The 8,708-nt window shown below is 39.0% G+C and overlaps 1 long non-coding RNA gene across 1 annotated transcript; it reads left to right on the top strand.

The window, feature by feature from the left end:
- Nucleotides 1–5,324: 5,324 nt before the first annotated feature.
- On the top strand, nucleotides 5,325–8,708 carry LOC144660217 (uncharacterized). The gene is made up of 3 exons (XR_013572061.1): nucleotides 5,325–5,409; nucleotides 5,935–6,006; nucleotides 8,512–8,708. It is a non-coding gene; the product is annotated as an uncharacterized LOC144660217 (long non-coding RNA).

The raw sequence follows: 8,708 nt of genomic DNA, 5'->3' as shown, positions 1-8,708 counted from the left end.
AATACTGTCGGATTTAAATATAACGTGTGTTCCACGTTACGGTGAGTCCACGTGGTGGCATTTTCCCAAAAAGGACCAAAACGTACATCTCAACTTTAAAACTGGCAGTTTATGGTGGATTTGGACATTCTCGTTCCCATAGCCCTTTAGTTTCTCTTAGCCGGCTGAGCCTTGGCACGAGAAAACGAAGCAGGGTCGGCCAGGGGGGGTAGTGGTATACCAGTAGTACCCGAAATAAATTACCCAAAATACCCAAAAATACCCAAAATTCCTCCCAGTATACCCAAAATTGATCAACACGTTGTGTACTGTATACCCAAAATTAGTAGTAGCAAAACAAGCACTTATTTGTTAAGTCTTACCTTTGTTAGCACTCCAACAATGAGGAACAGCCATGTATCATTCATTATCCATTTTTAAAATTGAAAGCTCTAAATCAGTCAATCCACAGTAGGGCCTGACTGTCATTACTTTACTTTACCCTAATTACACGGGTCACAAGGAATGGTCAGATTTCAGATTAAATAGAAAGACGGTTGACTATGGTTTGTGAGTTTAAATCCTCATAGTGGGATTCACTGGTATCTCTAGAAAAGAACATCAAACGGCTGGAAAATGTCAAGAAATCTCGGTTGTTCTTGTTGTTGTTCACAATGAAAGTTCAATCAATAATCTTTAGCTTCTCCCAGAGCGGACAATGGCCGGTTCGTGGGCGTGCTTATTAACGGCGGAGGTCTGGGTACAGGAGAGTCATATCTTTGGTTCTATCACTGATGAATAGACCTCTCTGTCTGAAAACTCGATGTCACCGATGTAAACTTTGCCGCACGTTCAGGAAATCCTGTAGACCACGAATCAATGCTTAGAAAACATTTCTAGAAATCTTGTCATCCGTTGTTTTAGATACACAGAAGTTTTAGAATTGTTTTATATAAAAAATAGGCTCAAGTGCGATGTTGCCTTTAGTCTCTAATTAAACAGAAAGTCATCTGCCGTTGTTGCCATTCTCCTGCATCTTTTGGGTCTGCTGTAGTGCTTGTCGGTTTCGTCCTCTCTTTCACTAAAGGCATTATCAGCGATAAGTTCGGGTTCTTCAAAAGAGAGAACTTTGTCTTCTGATGAGTGTAACAACGCTAAGTAAATTCTTCAATCTCGATAGTGTCATCTGCAATCCACTTAACGTTTACTGTTCCCTTAATGCCAAATTTGGAAACAATGTGTTCTTTCCCGGTGGTTGTAATAAAATGTGGTATACCGAATACCCAAATGTCAGCTGGAGTATACCGTATACCCCATTTAAAAAGCGCTTGTATACCGTATACCCAAAAACCCTGGCCGACCCTGACGAAGGGCTTTGGGGACACAGGATTTCCAGTCCTAGATTCTAGGAGTTCCGGTCTTCATGTATGCAGTCATGACGTTTGAAAACTGAATGTATGAGAGAGTCGTTACGTTTTCGACTTCCGTTTAGGAATTCTTTGTTCCAAACAGCCAATAAGAAAAATCGAATTAACACAAAAATCATATGTCCCCAGAGCCCTTCATTTACTCGTGCAAGCCGGCTAAGAGAAACGAAAGGGCTATGGGGACGAGAATGGGATCTGGAGTGAAAAAAAAGACTTGAACTCAGTGACAGCTTTTCATCTGAAGGGAAAAAAAATTGTCATTTGGAGTGACATAGTGCCACTTTCTTTGATATTTGATTACTAGGGAACTGGAGGGGACATTACGCCGAATACACGTGGTGGCATTTTTCCCAGAAAAGACCAAAAATAAAGATTTTAAGTTTCAAAATGGCCGTTTTTGGAGGATCTAGAGTGAAACTTATTGGAATTCTTTTGACCTGGAGTGAACATCAGGCTGAATCCACGTGGAAGCGTCTTTCCAAAAGACCCAAACTGTGCAAAGGGATTAATGGCAGCTGTTAATGGACCTTATGCATCTGGAATGAAAATAAGGCTTTATCTTCCTGTTGGCATGTCATCACAAAGGCCAAAAACGTTTATTTTTAGTTCCATATCGTCATGTGTGGCACTTTCTTATTCGACTTCATTGGGCGTTGAGAGAACATTAGACTGAATCCACGTTTCAGTTGTGGCACTTTCCCAAAAGGGCCCAAACAGTACATTTAATTTTTAACTGTAACTTAGGGAGCCAATGAAGGTGGTTAAGCCTGTATGTTGCATGGGAGAATCTCGGTGAACCTGTGACTAGTCCGGAAGTTAGCTGCGGCATTCTGTACTCGTTGGAGTTTCATGACGTGCGAGTTCAGAAGACAATATAATAGGCTGTTTGTAAGGAGATTTAGAAATTTATAAAGATTAACTATAAATTGCCGGTCACAAGCCCTTCTACTTATAAGCTCCTCTGACTTACATACATCTGTCTGCTAGCGAAAAAAAGTATTTTGGATATAAAACCCCGTAAAGCATTCTATTCCCCCATCCAACCTTTTCACATGCTTGTTTGCGTCCTCGCTAGCTGAAAAGTGTTCTTCAAATAGAAATGAGAAGGGAATAATTTTTCAAGTAGTGAAAGAAACTATATCCTTCCACAGAAAACTTTTTGCTGCTTATAAGAGGCGTAAAAAACTATATGACTGAGGAGAGGTGTACTCATGGTAAAACTTGATGGTGGTGTGACGGAGAGTCATGTGCCATTCCATCTCCAGCCATTGCTTTTTGTCTCAGATTTAATTAAGAAAGATGGGTCTTGGAGAAACTTTGTGTTTCGTGTGTGACAGTCGTTGACGAGACTATACATCATACGTACATCGTTTTAGTTACAGACATAAAATGACCGTTTGGATTATAACATATAAAAGATCAGTCATATTTGTCTAACGTACCATTATAGATCATTATAAAAACACGCATTTTCCATGTGTTTAGTAGCATACAGTCAACTCTCTGTATAGGGAGTTTAGTTACAGTAATTTTTGTAACTATTTTTCCACACTTTCTAAGCTGTACTGTAAAGTAGCTCCTTTTGTAAAGTTAGTGATCTATATTTTGTAATCATCATAATGTTGTATGTTTAATGTTGTAAGTACTTGCAAATAAAAATAAATAAATAAATAAAAAAAATGACTGAAAAACGGCAGGGACGGGACCAACACCAGGTATCCGTATTACAGAGGTGTCTGTTAGGAGAGAGTTCACTGTACACACTTCTCGTAAAAAATAAATTTAACTCGAGAGAAGTGAACCAGAAGTGATTAAAAGCGTTATACAATCGATTCTACTGATTGCCCTAAAAAAGTTCGAGAAATCCTAGTGGACAAGGCCCCGTCCACACTGACCCGGGTAAATTTGAAAACGCATCTTTTTTCTCCGGTTAGGCCAACCGTCCACACTGAACCGGCGTTTTTGGTCACCGAAATCGGAGCTTTTCACCAAAGAAGCGTATCGTTTTCAAATTTACCCGGGTTAATGTGGACGGGCCTCATGAGAATATATGATGAACAAAGTCGATAACCTGCCTTACTTCCAGTTCATTCCACACAAATTTAAAAATACCCTAGACTCGTCCTTTCAAGCATTCTTTTTCCAGTTCGCGATTTTTGAAGCTGTGATATTAGGCTAAAATTATTTACGAAGAGAAGTCAAGTTGTCGGCCTCGATGAATGAATTTCTACAAAATCGCCTCCGGCACACAACGTCCATAACTTACGTGAACACGAATTATATTTTTGTCTGTCTTGGTTAAAACACAGAACTCAGTCAATTTTCATTCATCCTGTTTTCTATATGTTTGACAAATAACTGAAAAAATAAATGTATAAGCAAACTTCGAAGCGACAAGAGCGTAAACTTAGCAGCTTTTATAGCTCCAAATAAATGACATAGATGTCCACAATCCTCCTTCGCGCTTGGCTGCTCTTAGCCAATCATAAGCCAGAAATGGCGTTTTCCTGCGAACTATACTACAACCTACTACAACCGTTGCGCGTTTACGTCATAATGCAAATGGACCTGCAACTGAAGTCGTAGCCTGCGAGCAGGCTCTCTATTCGGGCAACGTGACTCTTCGAGCTCCGAAGGCGCGAGGGGGGACCCGCGGGCTTGCTTCGCCCACGCACTCGCGCCTTCGGCACTCGCGGGATAGAGCCTTCGGCGCTCGAGGAGTTCAATATTCACGTTGCCCCCGAATAGAGAGCCTGCTCGCAGGCTACTGAAGTCGAAAAGGGATGGCCGCATTAATCACAAAGTTCAAACCAGCCAATTAAAAACCCTGGGGTGCTACACGCTTAATCACTGAAACTCCTATTGAAATTGAAAAGTGGTGAGATTTATTCCACAATCTGTAAAAGTTAAAAAGATCGTGTATATACATCAAATGTTAGCAGTCAATAAAGATGGATGGTTTTCAGTCGAATTTTTGAAAATATCAAACAAATCAGTGACGTTATTTAGAATTGCGGAAAATTTGTCGATTTGTTTTTCATTTTTTTTAAAACTGCAGCTAGAACAGGATATTGCAAAGATTTGTGCCGAGTTTCAGCGTGTTCCTATCATACGGTTTGAAGAATTTCGGTCGGAAAGTCAGGTACATTTACTTTCCAAGATTTGGTCGCTTTGTAAACCCCGCATTTCGAATGAAATTATACTGTTGTTTTCGAAGAGAGGTGTTGCGTCCTTTTAGTGTTTCAAATGTGACAAACCAGTTCCTTTGTTTTTGTCAATTTCAGATGCCTGCTTTGAAAGGAATTGCTCTAACACAACAACGAAACGAGACATCGGCATACCAAACGACCTGAAGGAATAGTCTTTACGAATTCTGAACAGACATTTACGCAGGTACGTTTATCTGTTTATTCGTCTTTTTATTTGCCGTCAACTTGATACGTGTTTGCATGGTTTGGCTGCCGACCACATTAATACCGGCCACTTATTTATGCCCTGGGGTGCTACACGCTTAACCACTGAAACTCCTATTGAAATTGAAAAGTGGTGAGATTTATTCCACAATCTTAGGTTGTTCCTTACATTTTATCCCTTTCCCTTCGAGCAAAAGTCATATGCATGGATAAAAAATACCTTTCCTTCCTTTGTAAATATACCGTGAAACGTTTGCAGAATATTTATTTCCATAAAACCAACAAAAAACCGAAATCCCGTGCAGTCTTTGATGGTGCGAACCAATTGGATGCCATCTTTCGTGCGCGAGTTGGCGTTGGCGCCAGTGGCATGTTGTAAAGCGTGCAAGTCACACCTAAAGCTGTGACGCATTTGTCATCCATTGGCTATTACTTTTCAAATGTTTTATCTATATTCATAACAATTTGTAGAATTTGCTTCACTCTAAACAGCTTACGGCCATGTGAATACTAGGCTGGACTCTCCGATGACAAGATCTCTGAAGGAGAAAAAAAGTACCCCACTCAAACTTCTTTATTAGAAAGCGAAGGTGAGTAATGACTTCTCTGCAATTTTGCGCTAAAATGTAAAGAGAAACTATTTGTAAAGTGCCGTTACAGTTTCCACGTGCGTTCGGAGTTTATAGTTCGCCGTTCGTGAGCTGAATGAAGGCGCTCGACAAATTTCCTTTGCCTAAGATAGTAAAACAGAGAGTGAAGTTAAGCTGAAGTGTGTTCCCGAGTAAACAATCTGAGTTTTGTCTTTCCTTACTAAGTATTCAAACCATAACGCGAATATTTTTCAAGGTATTCACGTGTTGCCCTGAGTGGCTATTTTAACAGTGTACTCTGGCGTCACCAACAAAGACAAGGCAAAGGCTAAACAAAACATTTCGTAAGAATTTTTTGTCTGCCTCGATCTACATTCAAATAACCTTTTCTTCAAGAACGCATTTTAGTACAGTTATTCGCGTTTTATCATTTGACACCATGTGTTACAACCCCAAGTTACATAAAGTTTCAGATTTTTCTACCAAATATAAAGCTAAATATCTGCCTTCCTGTTCAATTTACAGACTAAACAACAAGAGGATAAGAACAAGAAAGGAATCCACAGCTAAGCATCAATGGATCATTTCGCATTGGAGGTAATTTAAATTTAAATTTAAAAAATGTTTTAAAAATATTTCGACAAAAATGGTGGATAGCATTTAGGGTGCGTTAAAATTGGCCAAGCTAGCTGCTTAAGATAAATGTATAATGCCAAATTACAGATTTACCAAAGATAAAACATTACATTACACCGACCGTACATTACATTGTTAAATTTAAATTCACTGAATTTCGGGTGGGTGTGTGTGTGTGTGTGGGGGGGGGGGGGGGGGGGGGGGGGGGGTCTCGGACAAGAACTGGCACTCGGATATATAATCGACTTTATAGAAACTACATTTGCAATGTGCTGTCCACCATTTTCTCCGGATATTAAAGAGCTGTAAACGATTTAAAACGTCCAAAAAATGTACCTTTGCTCAGACTTCACTTAACAGTCGAAAAAATTCCGTTTCCTTGGCATTGAATATTTTAACGAGGACGCGCGCGTAAAAATTTTATTATATACTGGTCGAGATAAGGGGGTCGAAAATACGTAAAGCTTTTTTTTATTTTGAGAGTGTTATGGTTCCAATTTTAAAGTGGCGCTGCAAATTTAAAACCAGATGCACAAGTGGTAGACTTTGACAAATAATAGGAGATTGAATTTGTTTTTTTTTTCGTCCCGCTGGCAGACTATAGTATAGGTAAATCTTTCAAGTGCATATGTAGCTATGTTTTGATTCCTCGGTATTTTTAGCTTAGATCTCAAAATATTGTCTACGCGACATTTATGGAGCCATCAGCATTTGGGATTAAGCGCAGTCTGATATTGAAGGAACCACATAAAACATGATTTGAATTTCTTTCATCATCATCATGTCTCGTCGCGCCAGTAGGCACATAAGGCCGTTTTTGCTTTCATCCAATCAAGAGGGTCTGAATGGGGGTACTTCGATAACACTAAACACTTGAATCTTTAGCTCTGTAACATGAAACAGTTAAATTTTAGGCATTTTAACACTAACAGTAAAAAATAACAGTAAATTTTATCCAGAAAAAAACAAAAACGGCTCCAAAAATGCCAATAGTTTTCGGCCATTTTCCGACGATTTCCGAATACTACCGAAGATTCTCGCATACTGCCGAAGATTTCCGAAGACTACCGAGGATTTCCGAGGAGAACACACAGCACAGGCTCAAAGTTCATGAGTGATTTTATCACCGATTTTCGAAGAGCAGATAAGAATTTACAATGCTAAAAGACTGAGTTTTTCACGAAAAACCCTCAAACACTTGACAGTATTTTCTCCGGAAACAGTAAACATTAGAAAATTAGCCAATTTAACAGCAAACACTTAAAACTATGAGCAAATATCACTAAACACTAGACCCCATTCAGACCCTCAATCAAACGCGAATCCAGTGCATACCTTCGACACCATCTGAATCGAATCAGTGTTGTCGAATTGCACCACTTTTTAGTGATTTTCAGCAAAGTTTGTGCAATTCAGTACCACATTTTAAGCACAGTGCACGAGTTTGTGTCCAAAACCGCGTTTTCAGCCCGACATCAGCACTTTGCAAATCAGCCGACATCATTTCCGCACTTTGTGCACCTCTTTTTAGCGATTTTCAGGAAAGTTTGTCGATTTTTTGATGTTTCAAGACGTGCGAATTAGAATATATTCAGATGTAACATTAGACAAAAATTCTTTCCTAAAATCTGTCCTAGGTTTAATGAATTAGAATTTCGCGGTTTTGAAACTATAGTGATATCATACCAAAATACAATCTACTGCGGCTTGCAAATGTAACAATATAGTTTACGATAATTTTACGAAGAAAAGATGAAATTTTCGTTATATTTTGTCGCCAAGTTTAGAATTACTATTCGCGAAAGTTTTCAACGTCGATTTTTCACTCATTGATAGTTTTAGCCTTTCGTGGATCTACGAACACAGGATAATTATACGTATACATGGTTAAAAATTCCAAATTTTAGGGGTTTTTAATAGATTTTAGTGATTTTCCTCTCCTTTTCCAGTGTCCCCCAATAAGTGCCAATTTGTTGCAATGGAATGAGATCTGTCACAAAAATAAAGGTTGTTACTTACTTTAATTTGCATAAAACCAACAAACAACAAAAGCGAGCGAAATCCCGTGCAGTATTTAATAACGAGAATTAATCAGGTGCCATCTTTAGCTATCTTTTTGGGTGTGAGTTGGTGCCAAGCTTGAATTTGTTATTCAGGTTGAACATGACAACAAAAATATCACAGCGAAAGTTTCAAAGCCATTAACAGCGAAACGTTGCGCGTCTTCGTGGACATGCTAACCATTCCTGAAGGCGTAACTCTAATTAAAATTACCTTGAAGCAAAAGGAATTACTTTGACAATAGAAACCATGGTAGATGCGATATTGCCCAGAAGGGTTAGCTTCAATATGGAAGAACCGAATTCTAAATTCCTGAGAGTTTAATTTAACTTTAAACGAAATCCTTTTAGTGTTTCAAATGTGACCGGCTTAACAAACCAGTTCCTTTGTTCTTGTCAATTTCAGATGCCTGCTTTGAAAGGAATTGCTCTAACACAACAACGAAACGAGACATCGGCATACCAAACGACCTGGAAGAATAATCTTCACGAATTCTGAACAGACATTTACGCAGGTACGTTTATCTGTTTATTCGTCTTTTTATTTGCCGTCAACTTGATACGTGTTAGCATGGTTTGGCTGCCGACCACATTAATACCGGC

Source organism: Oculina patagonica, chromosome 1 (genome assembly GCF_052425735.1).
Source record: "Oculina patagonica isolate OP01 chromosome 1, crgOcupat, whole genome shotgun sequence".
Taxonomy (NCBI): domain Eukaryota; kingdom Metazoa; phylum Cnidaria; class Anthozoa; order Scleractinia; family Oculinidae; genus Oculina; species Oculina patagonica.
The sequence above is the reverse complement of the archived record's forward strand: the minus strand, read 5'-3'. Positions and strand labels throughout refer to the sequence as shown.